We start from the raw sequence: 12,796 nt of genomic DNA on the forward strand, positions 1-12,796 counted from the left end.
TGCTTTTTCTACCCCCATTTAATATTTTAAAAGGAATTCAAGTACCTTAAAAAAAAAAAAGTTGCCTTTTGACTGTCCGTAATCTCTTCGGCAGGCATGGAAAGGGGAAGCCTTTATATCTTTGTATTTTTAGTTCCTAACAAAGGGCGACTGTGCATGAATGGGAAGAACATTAACCCCTATTTGCCCTTGAACGTAATCTGTGGTCATACTGTGCCAACTATACCAGTGAACACTAACAACAATTAACATCTGAGGTTTCTCAAACATCTGGACTTTTGGCACCCAGAACCAAAACATCTGTACATTTGTTGGAATTCGACACTGTTTTCCAAGTTTGACTTTGTGTCAGAATAACAGCCACCGAGTACTTCCTATGTGCCAGAGCCAGGCTAAATAATTTACCTACATTCGCTTGTTTAACCCTCAACAGGTGAATGAGTCCCGAATGATGAATATATTCATTTTACAGATGAGAGGTCTGAGGCTCAGAGAGGGAAGAGCAGAGCTTTGGTCTGATTGTAAACCCTGTGCTGTTAACTATGTCCCACATTGTTGTCAAAACAACTACAGAGGATTATAGCAACAAATGGTACATATCCAACTTGTGGCTATACTATTCAAAGAAAGGGAGACTACATAATATCTAAGTGAAAAATACTACTCAAAAATATCACTGTTCTTAACCAATTTGGTAATTTGGGGGAAAATTGAATTTTCTTGAATTACTCTGCTTGGCAACACAGACACATTTAAATTCACCCAATAATTGTGTATTCCATGTATTACACTTTGGGTAATAACAAAATAACTAAAAATAGTTGCATCTATTTTGTCAGGTTAAAGAATTGAATGAAAAAAAGTGCATAAAAACAAATTGATTCAAGTTGAGAATTGATGCCTGGGTTAAAGACGAATATTCCAGTTCTTGTTCATAATCATTATAATTTGAACTATGTAACCGTGAGCAAGTTATTTAATATCTTAAGCCTTGGTTTTCTCATTTTTCAGAGACAAATAAATAACAGTACCTACTCATCCTACTTTGCTGAAGGATGGGATAAAATAATGCACATAAAGTGCTTAATGCAGTGCCTGGCTCTGAATATGGTCTCAAAATATTAGTTACTATTATTATCATAAATATTTGTTATAAACTAAGCTAGTATGTGACGGAACTGGAATTCAGAACTACACCTGACGCTTAGCCCTGCCAGTAAGAAGCCACTGGAGAATAGGGAAATCTCAGGCAACTTTCACCCTCTCTCCTTGTTTCTATATCTTCACGTCCAGAGAAAGCAAGCTCCACTTCCTCTGCTACTTCTGCCCCCTGCTGGCAGGGGAGGGAAAGAGGCGATGGAAGAGCTAAAAGTCAATTTGCCTTCCTGCCTACTCCCTTCCACTTCTCTCTGCCAGGTCTTCAGATTTCTTTAAATATTAAATCTGAATAACCCTAGCTTCCTATAAAAGGATGTGAGAGCACGGATATAATCATTGCCTCTTTAGTGCTGTAAAAATTTATGGTTATGTAGAAATTCAATGTTAAACCCCCCTATCAAAACTCTCTGATGAAATTTCTCTGGATACATAATTAGCTATGCCCGGAGACACATTGTGCGGGTAGTGTATTTTTTGACTTTTCAACACAGACAGATGGTTTACGCATCTTCAGCATTTAGAGCTTTCCGAGGAGCATTATATAATCTCAGTGCAGTTACCAAATGAAATAAGAAATTCCTCATTTGGCAGATGGAGCTTGCATATCGAGTTCATAAACTTTAATACTTCTCCCAAATCCAAAATCAGAGACAACCTGCTCCAAGTCAGTTTCCCATTTGCACTTAATTAGGGAGTGTGTTTTGGAGGTCAGTGAAAATCAGTGGAGTACATTTTCATAATAACTTTCCTCACAATAAAATCATTTGGGAGGCAGCTCTCCAACTTTTTCTGGAATGAGGGCAAGAAAAACGGGGACACGGAGTGAAGTTATTGGATACCTTATCTGGAACTGCCCAGAAAGTTGTCTGGGATCCAAAGAACACACAGTACCTTCTGGATCAGGGGAAAGGAGCCAAACGCTTTTATATTCCCAACAATTTTCATAACTGTGCAATTTCACACAATTTTAAGGATTCCAAATACTAGAGAACAAAAGCCTTCTCAGGGTTGTAATCATGCTGCACTTATAGAAGTAGAGGCAGCGAGCCTCCTGGTTAAGGAAAATGTAAGTGTGTGGGTTAGAAGGATGGTTGGCAGGTAGAATAGGAAACCAGATTGTCACTTAAAGCCTGGATGATCTTGTGCACTTGGGTTTCTCAAAGATAACACCATGATCCCCAAACATGTTACACTTCACTTTACGGATATGTGATATATTTGTAGCCATATGAAAACATATTATGCTTATGTTAGCCTTGTCCTAAAACATTCTAGAGAATCAGAAGATGAATTCTAAGTGACAAGCTCTGAGTAGAAAATCAAATCAGAGAGAGTAAATTTACTTAATAGATTAGGAAATCAAATTCTGGTAGGCTAGTAAGTTCTCCATAGTTGTTTATTTTTCTTTCTTTTTTAAAAATACTATTTTAGCTACTTCTAAATTCCATTTGGTTTGTATAATCCCCACTAATCTGGGAAAACATGGCCAAGATCCTCAATTTCTGAATTGTGGTTGATAAGCTTTTATCATAATATAGAACTTTTGGCTGCAATAGGTTGAAAAGATCTTCAACTTCATATACACCACACAGTTAACCTTTTTGCCTTTTACACACACACACACACACACACACACAGGCAACTCGAGGTAGGATTGGTTACATTTATACTGTGTAGGTTCAGTGATAAATTGTTCTGAGATGAAGTCTTGAGGCTTCTAAACCAAATTTCCCTCCAAGGCAGTTCATATGTCAAGTTGCTACATTCACCGAACGACTGAAGTGTAACCATAACCAATGTAGCATGACCAACACATCAGAGTGAATGCACTATTTCTCTTTAGTCTCTTAATTTGATAGTGATAACAGGGAATTTGTCATACTTTGTTTCCAATAGTTGGCAGATCATTCAGATTATGGCCTTTACAAGTTACCTATCTATAAATCACCCTAAGTTCAGTTCAGCTGCTATTTTTTCTGTTAATAGAAGTTGCCCCATTGATATATTAATTCTAGGAAGCTTTAATGTTTCAAGCTGCTGTTGTGCGTCAGGGACTGTGTGGTAGGCAGCCTCTAGGATGACCCTCGATGATCCCTTCCTCCTGCTATTGAGGCTTTCGTGTAATTCTCTCCCTTTCTGTGTGGGTCGAACTTACTGACTCATTCTAATGAATAGAATATGGCAGAAGTGATGGACTGACCCTACCGAGATTAGGTTGCAGAAGGACAGGCTTCCACCTTGGGTATCCTCTCGAGCTCTCTTTCTCGTAAGCCTCATGCTGGGGAAAGTATGCTGCTCTCTTGTGTACAGCCCCATGGAGAGACCCACATGGCAAAGAACTGATGAAGCTTGCCAACAGCCGCGTGAGTGAGATTAGAAGTGGATCCGCCCGCAGCCAAACTTTGAGATGACTGAAGCCCACGCTGACACCTTCATTGCAGCTTTGTGGGAGACCCTGCACCAGAATACACCCAGCTAAGCCACGCTCGTATTCCTGACCCACAGAAATTATGAGATATTATCCAAACTGCTAACTGTTGAGGTAATTTTTTACACAGCAATTGATAACTCATACATATTCCTACCTCTATTGGCGGTTAAATATCACAGAGTGTACTATTCCTAGGCGTGGTCAGTGTTCAGATACTGACTATGGTGATCCGTACTCTTTGGCAGGCATGTGAGCCAAGACTCTACCCAGTAGGAGAAAGGCTAGAGCTTTTTGGGTCTAGAGTTAATGAGCCTATTGTGCACATGTAGTGATATAGCCTCCTTTTACATGAGATTTAGGTCATCCCCGACACCATATAAAGAAGGGGAAGATGACTGAACAATAAATGGAAGGAAAACTATTTTTGAAGTTTTTTTTTTCTTATTGATTTCTGATGACTTTTCCAGAATGATATTTTTTTGAGCATCTACAAAATTCCTTTTCTATAAAGTCAAGTCAGATTGTCTTTCTCCGATCCCTTTAACTATATACAGACGCAGTGAGAAGGGAAATGAGGCTTTTGGTTTTGTCTATTCATTCCTCGACGAGACAAATGCTTCAAAGTACTAATAGCTTAGCCTCCTTAAATAGTTTGTTGTGAAATAGAATAACTCAGGGTGTTGTGTCCAAAGCAGATTTTTTTTCTTCTTTAGAAAATTTAACAATACATGTCTCGGGGTCATAAGGCTGCAGTTGATCAGCGCTGAGAGCCCACAAAGATTGTAGCAGTCGCATTAAAACAATATTGTTTGTCCTCCCCTTCATTTCCTCAGAGGTGCACAATACTCTTTCCTCCCCGCCCTGCAGCTCTTTTTCTAAAATTGTTTTGGACCTTTGGGGGCTTTCTATATTAAGACTGAAGGAAACTGGAACCGTTATTTGTTCTTTCTTCTGGACATTTTTCCTGGATGGGATAAACTGGGTGAATGTGGGAGAGGAGCTTCTCATGAGGCTCTGAGCTTGCCTCTCCCTGACCCCTCTCTCTGGCCCTGAGCAAACTGTCTTCTTCCCTCTTCTCCTCTGCCCCCCACCTTCACACTCTCTTTGACATCCCTGAATGCCCCTCCCCACCGCCAGCTTCCACAATTTGCCAAAGAGCTGACTGGGCTAAGGAGAAGGAAGGGAATACCACAAACAACAGAAGTCCATTGCAAAGTTTCTCACCTGCTCTGAAAGCAAGAGGCAGCTTCCTCACGCAAGCACAGTTGGTGAATTCTCCCAGGTAATAAGTTTCTTGGAAATTTTCAGGGTTGTAGAATCTTCTACCCTTGAATCTTAGGAATGTCTGAAATACCAGACAAGCGCTCTTCCCACAAAGTTATGTTAAGAGGTTTAATTACCAGAAAATAATGAGTGTCACACATATCAAAATTTCAATGAGAGGAGTGAACCTGGCCGGTAAGGTTTCTGAGAAACTCAGTGTTGCCAGAACCTATTTTTCTGTTTCCTTAAGGGAAAATAAAAGGTATGTTTCTTCCTGCAGTTTCCTCTGAAATTAGGCTGGTCCTGTCATTTTCTCCGGTAGTTACTTTTGGTGAATCTATCATTATCTATTGTTAATGTGGCTTTTCTTTAATCCACAGTACAGTTAATATGCATTTCTTGATTTTTCCACGGGTTGGGGAGAACCTCGTTTATTTGCTGGAGGTTATTTTTTCCTCTTCTTGTACTCTTCCTGCCTTTTTCCGTCTAACAGTTACTTCCTGTGCCTACTGTGCTCCCCAGAAGCTTTTCTGTTCTTGAATCAAGTTTTCTACTGACTGTAGTAGAGCCTTGAATTAGAGTTTTATTATAAATTGCAATTAAATCTCACCCAAGTGTAACTAGAATTTCATCTCTCCCAATGCCAAGCCCTTATGTCTCTCCAGTGTCAATAGAGAAGTTTCCTTTTTCAAGATTTTGCAAAATTTAAAATCATACCTTCCAGATATAAGGGGAGTTTGCACAGTGACAAGAAAATGGGTGGATGGAGAGATTCATTGTTCTTTCTCCCCTTCCCCCTCCCTCTCTTTTCTTATCTCCCAAGAGGAACACTGGCCTTCACTTTGTATAGGCCTTTAAGATCTCTCTGCAGAAACAGGAGCAGGTCGGTTAATGGTTCAAAGGCATTTTCATGCTTTAGTCATCAGGTGTATCTCATTCTGCTCCCTTCTGTAAAACAAAAGGCATGTCACCTCAGAGCACACGTTAGGATTGCCCGATGAATAGTGTGCTCCTGAAACAAACTATTATGAACAGATGACCTATGAAAATCATCCTTGCAGTTCTGTGATGGAAAACAACTGTTATGAAAAAGCTAAGCCAAAGATGAAATTTTTATTGACTATATATGTTCCACAAATAAAATATATCGAATATATATATTCAATAAACATATACATTCAATTTAATCAATGCTAGCTATCAAATATGAAATGACTTTTTTGCTTTATTCTAGCACTTATAGTGAGTTCTGTGACATTGCCACATCCCTTATGCTCTCCGAGCATCAGTTTCTACATCTGTACAGTGTGAGAGACTGAAAAATAATTCTGCTCTGTCTCCATAACTCCTCATTCTCTGCCCCTGTGACTCTCCTTTTGGTTTGGACATGGTTGCTATGGGCAATCAAAATCCACCCATGACCTGTCCTCAAGCCAGCCAGTACATTCAACATTCTCCTCTTAACACACTTCAGCTAGGATGACCCAGAAGAAACAATATAGACTATATGAGTTTATTTTTCACCTACTGCTTCAACTGACCTCATAGAGCTTTTGTGAACAATTAGATGACAAGCAGGGAGGACAAGAGGGGAGAATCAGTGACCTTAGTCCATTCACACGCTGGTTAGTAAGCGGTCCTTCATTTCCCGTTGCCTGTGTACAGCTTCATCTCAAGCAGTCCCACTGGACATTCTGGATTTCCTCTCAAGAGGGGCAGAACTTCTGTGGGTTCTGAAAGCTCAATGTGGTGATATGCTCTCCTCTGCAAAGGTGAGACAGTTAAAAACCATCTGTAGGAGCAGCCCTTTCAGTCATGCTTCTGGTCATAGTGATGACATAAGTGGAGCCATGCTTTCTCTGCCCCATCTTCTGGTGGGAATGCTTATGAGCATTTGTGTAAAGATCTGGTGACAGAGTCCCAGAGGGTGTCACATCTGTGGTCAAGGAGCAGTGTTCATCTATTTGTGGGTTGTTCTTTTTTTTCTGTACGCGGGCCTCTCACTGTTGTGGCCTCTCCCGTTGTGGAGCACAGGCTCCGCGGCCGTGGCTCACGGGCCCAGCCGCTCCGCGGCATGTGGGATCTTCCCGGACCAGGGCATGAACCCGTGTCCCCTGCATCGGCAGGCGGACTCTCAACCACTGCGCCACCAGGGAAGCCCTATTTGTGGGTTGTTCTTATATGAAGTAAACTGGCTCTTGTAACTGAACAGCTTTTTAGTACCTTGACCCAACTAAATTAAGTAAATGTGCACTTATTTCCTACCTGACTGAAGGACCTATTGGCCATGAGAATGAAATTTCATTAGTAGGATATAAAGAATTATGAAACTTTATCCATATTAATACTCAGCCGTCAGGGTAAACCACACTAAAGCTCTCCTTGACTGAGAAAAATTAATAATTTTCTTATTAGAATCTTATTTTTCTTATTTCAGAATCTTCAAGAGAAGTAGAGTTCCTGATCCACGACCTCTGCCATGTTGAGGGATACATGATACATGTCTGCCATGTTGAGGGATACATCTTTGTCAAAAGAATCTTTCTCATGTCCAAGGAATCCACAAATTACGCTAATATCAACACCTTCCAAAAGAAAATGTTTCAAGAGGGTTTTTCATCATTTCCTTGTGACTTATTGACTACAAAATAGAATTTCATCACTGCGGTTAGTGCAGACAGTCCTGAGAACACAGAGTCAACGGGTCATGTGCAGTTGCCTGGGGAGGAGAGGAAGACTTGCAGAACTTGGTGACAGCTCAGGCTCACTCTCCAAAATCTGCCATGTCCACTGTACAGCTCATGAAGGCCTCTAAGCCATGGTGAAGTCTCCTTAGAGCCCCAACTTCTTTCTTGGGTTTCCTTAATTTTCAGGCCATCACTTATTAGCTACGGGATCTTTAAAAAGCCACTGTGCCTCTAGGAGATCAGTTCCCGGTTTAGAAACAGGGATAATAATTCTGGCCCTACCTACCTCACAGTCTCACTATAAAGGTCAAAACGGATGATGTACATGATGGGTTTTTTTTTTTTTTTTTAGGTGTTGGGGGTAGGAGTTTATTAATTAATTAATTTATTTTTGCTGTGTTGGGTCTTCATTTCTGTGCGAGGGCTTTCTCTAGTTGTGGCAAGCAGGGGCCACTCTTCATCGTGGTGCGCGGGCCTCTCACTATCGCGGCCTCTCTTGTTGCGGAGCACAGGCTCCAGACGCGCTGGCTCAGTAGTTGTGGCTCACGGGCCTAGTTGCTCCACGGCATGTGGGATCCTCCCAGACCAGGGCTCGAACCCGTGTCCCCTGCATTAGCAGACAGATTCTCAACCACTGCGCCACCAGGAAAACCCCATGATGGGATTTTGAAAGGTAAAATTTGTGATACAAACACAAAGTAATGGATTCTGGTGATGTTAGCATTCTGATATGAAACCCACCTGGTTCCGTAACTTAATTAAAGAGGATGAAATATATCTTAATATGCTCAGGAGCTTTTGAATTCCTTTCCCCCAAATTACCAAAACTCATACACTTTGATTAGATTCTCTGTGTCCCAACCTTTCAATAAGCTGACATCACAGCAGAGGTTAAAATAAGGCAAACAGACAGTGGCCAAGATATGTGCGTTTATGTGTGTGTGAGTGTGTGCGTGTGTGTGCATTTAAGAAAATGCACGTGTACCTTTGGCCTAGCTACTACATATGTTCATACAATTAAAAAAGGAATAATGACTCATTAACCAAACAAGTCCTAGAAAAAGAAAATACTCATTTAATACAATCACAGCGACTTCCTCACTGTTTCCACTTCATTGCTGCTTATGTGAGTAAAAACAACATGCTAGGACCCCGTGGGACCAATTAATGCCACGTGACTTCCTCCCTGCCTTCCATGAAAATAACTCTATTATAATGGTCTGTGATATTAATATCAGCTTTGGAAAAGTCAGGCAGCGGCTCCATAGGGAAGGAAGTGGCCTGAGCAAGGACAGTGGAATGTGCAGTATTTGACAGACTAGAGGCCACATCTTTTTATAAGCTGCATCACGCAGTTCAGTGAGGCAGGGGCTCCAAATGGGCTCCTCGGTTAATTAGGGTTCAAAGGCCACCAGGGTAGTCAACCTCTGATCTCGAGCTCTAAGAAAATGCGGTTATGGGGGGAAGATTGGAAATTCAAGAAGTTCTCAGAAATAAAACCATTTCTAAAGCATTTTTTCCCCCTGAATTTCTCCAGATTTCTGCCCACCACAGAGGCAGGATGTATTTTGACAGCCTCTGTTTGTGTTGGAATATAGACCTGGGGTGAAGACTGGTGGGTACACCTCCCAACTGGGTTGAGTGGTTTGGTGGGATTTTCCAGTGATACCAGAATTTAGGGCAGAACCAAAGGGAATATGAGCTACCACATCAGTAGCCCTGCTCCAGGGTTCCCTCAGATGCAATTGTAAGGATACCCGTCCCACTCACTGCAGGTTCTTGCAGAGATTGTGTCCTACCTGTGGCAAGTCAGATTCTCTCTAGCATACGGCAAAGGGCCAGCCAATTTTCTTGGTTGTAAATTGCTGCAGGGCATTCCCCTCAAGGGTGGACCCAAAGCACAGTGGAGAATAAAAATTCCCCTGGGAGCAGATGTTCAGTCGTATGTCCAGTAGAAATTGCCTAAGGCAATGATCTAGATCCAATTCCTAGACAGTGGCTAATGGTTTGGCCAGACAACCTGAGGCTCAGAAGGAAAAATATTGGAGAACTGGTGATACAGAAGTTTAGGGAAAAAGCTGGATACACTTCTTAGAATGAACCCAGAATATGAGAATATTTGTACCAAATCTGCATGCTCATCAAAAGTCCTCTATGGAAAGATTTTTAAATAATCAGGAAGACAGAATGACTCTCACTGAAATTATCCATCAGGGTATTTTCCTGGTGTTTGATCAATGGACTCATAAATAAAACAGCTATGTTGGCAGAAATGGGTCTAATGACACGAACTAATGACAAGGACATGCTCCCATTATGGTGACTTATGGCTAGTACCTCAGCTGAGTCCCCCACTGGCCAGGACTAGCAACGAGGCCTGAACACCAGGATGGCACTATATCTGCAAGGCCAGTCAACTACACAGTAGTAACTGATTACATTGGACACTTCCATCATGGAAGGGGCAGAAATTGCCCTCACTGAAATAGACACCTATTCTACATGTAGTTTTGTTTTTACTGCCCCACTGTGCTTCTGCTAACACTTTCATCATGTAAATTATTTAAACTCTTAAACATCATAATGAAATCCTTACTCTACATACTTTTGTTTTATAAAATCATTGTGATTTTCTTGACATTTATTTTCTAAATCTGTTGAAGTAACATTTAAGATGACTCTATATAACCAACCTATGATAAAAATTAAAATTGTAAGTAGATTGCCGTAAGGAACTCACTTTGCAGAGAAAGAAATAAGGCAGTGGGCTAGTGGCCATAGAATTCACTGTTCTAACCATCTGTCCCACTATTCAGAAGCAACTGACCTTATAGAAAGATGGAATGATCTATTGAAGACTCAGATATCATACCAACTGGCTACCAACCAGTAGACAACTTCTTGCATATTTGGGGTGCTATCCCTAGGATGAAACATTTACTTTGAGTTAATGGTGAATAAATGGCCCTCTTTCTCCCTGTTCTAGAACACACAGATTCAGGAACCTTGGGGAAGAAATATGGGTAACCACTCACAATCACATCTAATAACCCACTACCAAACTTTTGCATTCTGTCCCTGGGCCCTGATGGTTTAATAATTTTAGTCCCCAGTGGAGATTTGATTCAACTAAGAGATATTACAATAATTCTATAAAACTTAGAGATGAAACATTCACTTGGACATTCAGGGATTCTCATGCCATTGACCAATTGTGAAAAGAGGAAGTTGAATTTTTGATGGGTTGATTGATCCTGACAACTAAAAAGAAGGAAAGGAAGGACCATGGACGCAACCTAAGGGCACATTTTGTACTATTATTTTGGGTGGGAAAGATGAATAGAAGACTATTGGAAGTTTATTCAGGCAGGAACAATAAGGACTCAGATTTCTAAAGCATGAAGTTTCTGGTTTAAGTTGTCCTACTCTGTGATAGCTGAAGCAGAGAACACGGAATGGCGGTGAGGGAAAAGCTGCGTATACTAGCTATGGTCTACACGTAGAGATGCCTGTTGTGTATAGAACATGTTGATGGTGGTGGTTATAATTACTATTTAATCTTCAATTTTAGAAATTCAAGGTGGGATTGCAACAGGAAGAATGGTCAATGGCCAGAGAACTTGAACTGAAACTGGAGGGAATAGATAAAAAATCTTATTATTTTTCTCTGTTTGGGGAAAAAGTGAGTATATTTTTGGCTGCATGAGATGGGCTACCAATATTGTGTAAAAATATTTTTGGAAGTGTAAGTTTGGGAGGAAGTGTTTGTCAGGATGTAAGGCAGACAAAGGAATAAATTATAATAGACTTGACTATCCAGAATCTCAACATTCTTTTTATTTTGGCAGCATCCCCAAATAGGTGTGAAAGCAGGACCCTACTTTACACTAGGGAAACAAAGGAGGTAGCTATTTCCTCTCTCTGCTTCCTGATGTCAGTATGGCCATGTGGCCTAGACTTGGTCCATCACATTTAGGTTCCCACCCAGGACTTTGAGACCTGAAGGAGTGATGTACAGACCAAGGATCAGGTAAGAAGCTTTTTATGATGACAGGGACAGCAGAGGTGAGAGACTTGAGGTGGGGTCGGCTAGTGTCCAAGGTGGATGTGGTGACAATGAAAGCAACATCACATGTTGAGAGCTGGAGATATTTTAACCAGATTGTTTCAGTGCAGTGAACTCAGCTATGTTTTCAGCTGTCCAGCTTTCCTTGATTGCCATCCATTTTCTGAGTCAGGTTCTCCAGGCTTCATGTTGATTTGGAAGCTATCCAATATCCTTCCAATGAATTATTTTCCTGCTTGAGATGGCTAGAGTCAAATCTTGTTATTTGTACCGTGGTATAATGGCTCAAGGTGCCATTCATTCCACCTGAATAACCTCACTGCAGTCTTTTCTCATGAAATTGGCAGACACTGTGGTCATGTTGGGATTGGTCACTGTCTTGGTACAAGACTTCTTTTCACCAAAGACTTGTTCCTGCTCTGGCTTTCCATGTAGTGGCTGTCCATACTTCATTTTTTTAGTATAAAAACCCCTTCCCTTTTAGAGTATGGGCATGTTTTTTCTTAGGACTGGATTAGGAGACAATGTAAGGAGATTATCACTATGAACCAAGCAAAATTGTCCTTGAAGTTAATCCCAGCTCTTTTGTGACAATTGATTAGATGAACTCTGACTACTTTAGTTCAAGGTGAGTTCCTTTCCCATGAAGTTAAAGGTATGCTAATTTACCTTCCATTTTTGTAATGTAAAGTCACTTTGTGGATCTAGCAATTAACTCCAATATGCTCCAACCTTCTTCTTTCCAGACCACCTCTTAGGACATTAAGCATTTTATCTCCTTAGTGTTCCTTTACATTGTAAACTACCCCCAGTCCCAACAGAAACACAGGGAATTTGGGAGCCTTAGCCAAAGATCCATAGTTTTGGCTAGACAGAGCTCCATTCAGTGATACAATTTAGCTTATACCCATTGAGAACAATGGAAGCACAAAATGTTTTTAATGGAAAAAATAATAATTTATTCATTTAAAATTTTTTTTCGAAAGTATTTGTTGAGCAGTTATTATGTGCCAGGCATTACCCTAGTCATTGGAGATTTATACATGAACAAAATAAAGTGTCTTACAGTTACTTGGGGGAGACAGAGGGTAAACAGATTTAAAAGAACTATGTTCAATGGTGCTAAGTACTATTGAGAGAAATAGATCAGGGTAAAGGCCCTGGGGTGTGACAAGAGCAGGCTTACATGTT

Source organism: Globicephala melas, chromosome 1 (assembly GCF_963455315.2).
Source record: "Globicephala melas chromosome 1, mGloMel1.2, whole genome shotgun sequence".
Taxonomy (NCBI): domain Eukaryota; kingdom Metazoa; phylum Chordata; class Mammalia; order Artiodactyla; family Delphinidae; genus Globicephala; species Globicephala melas.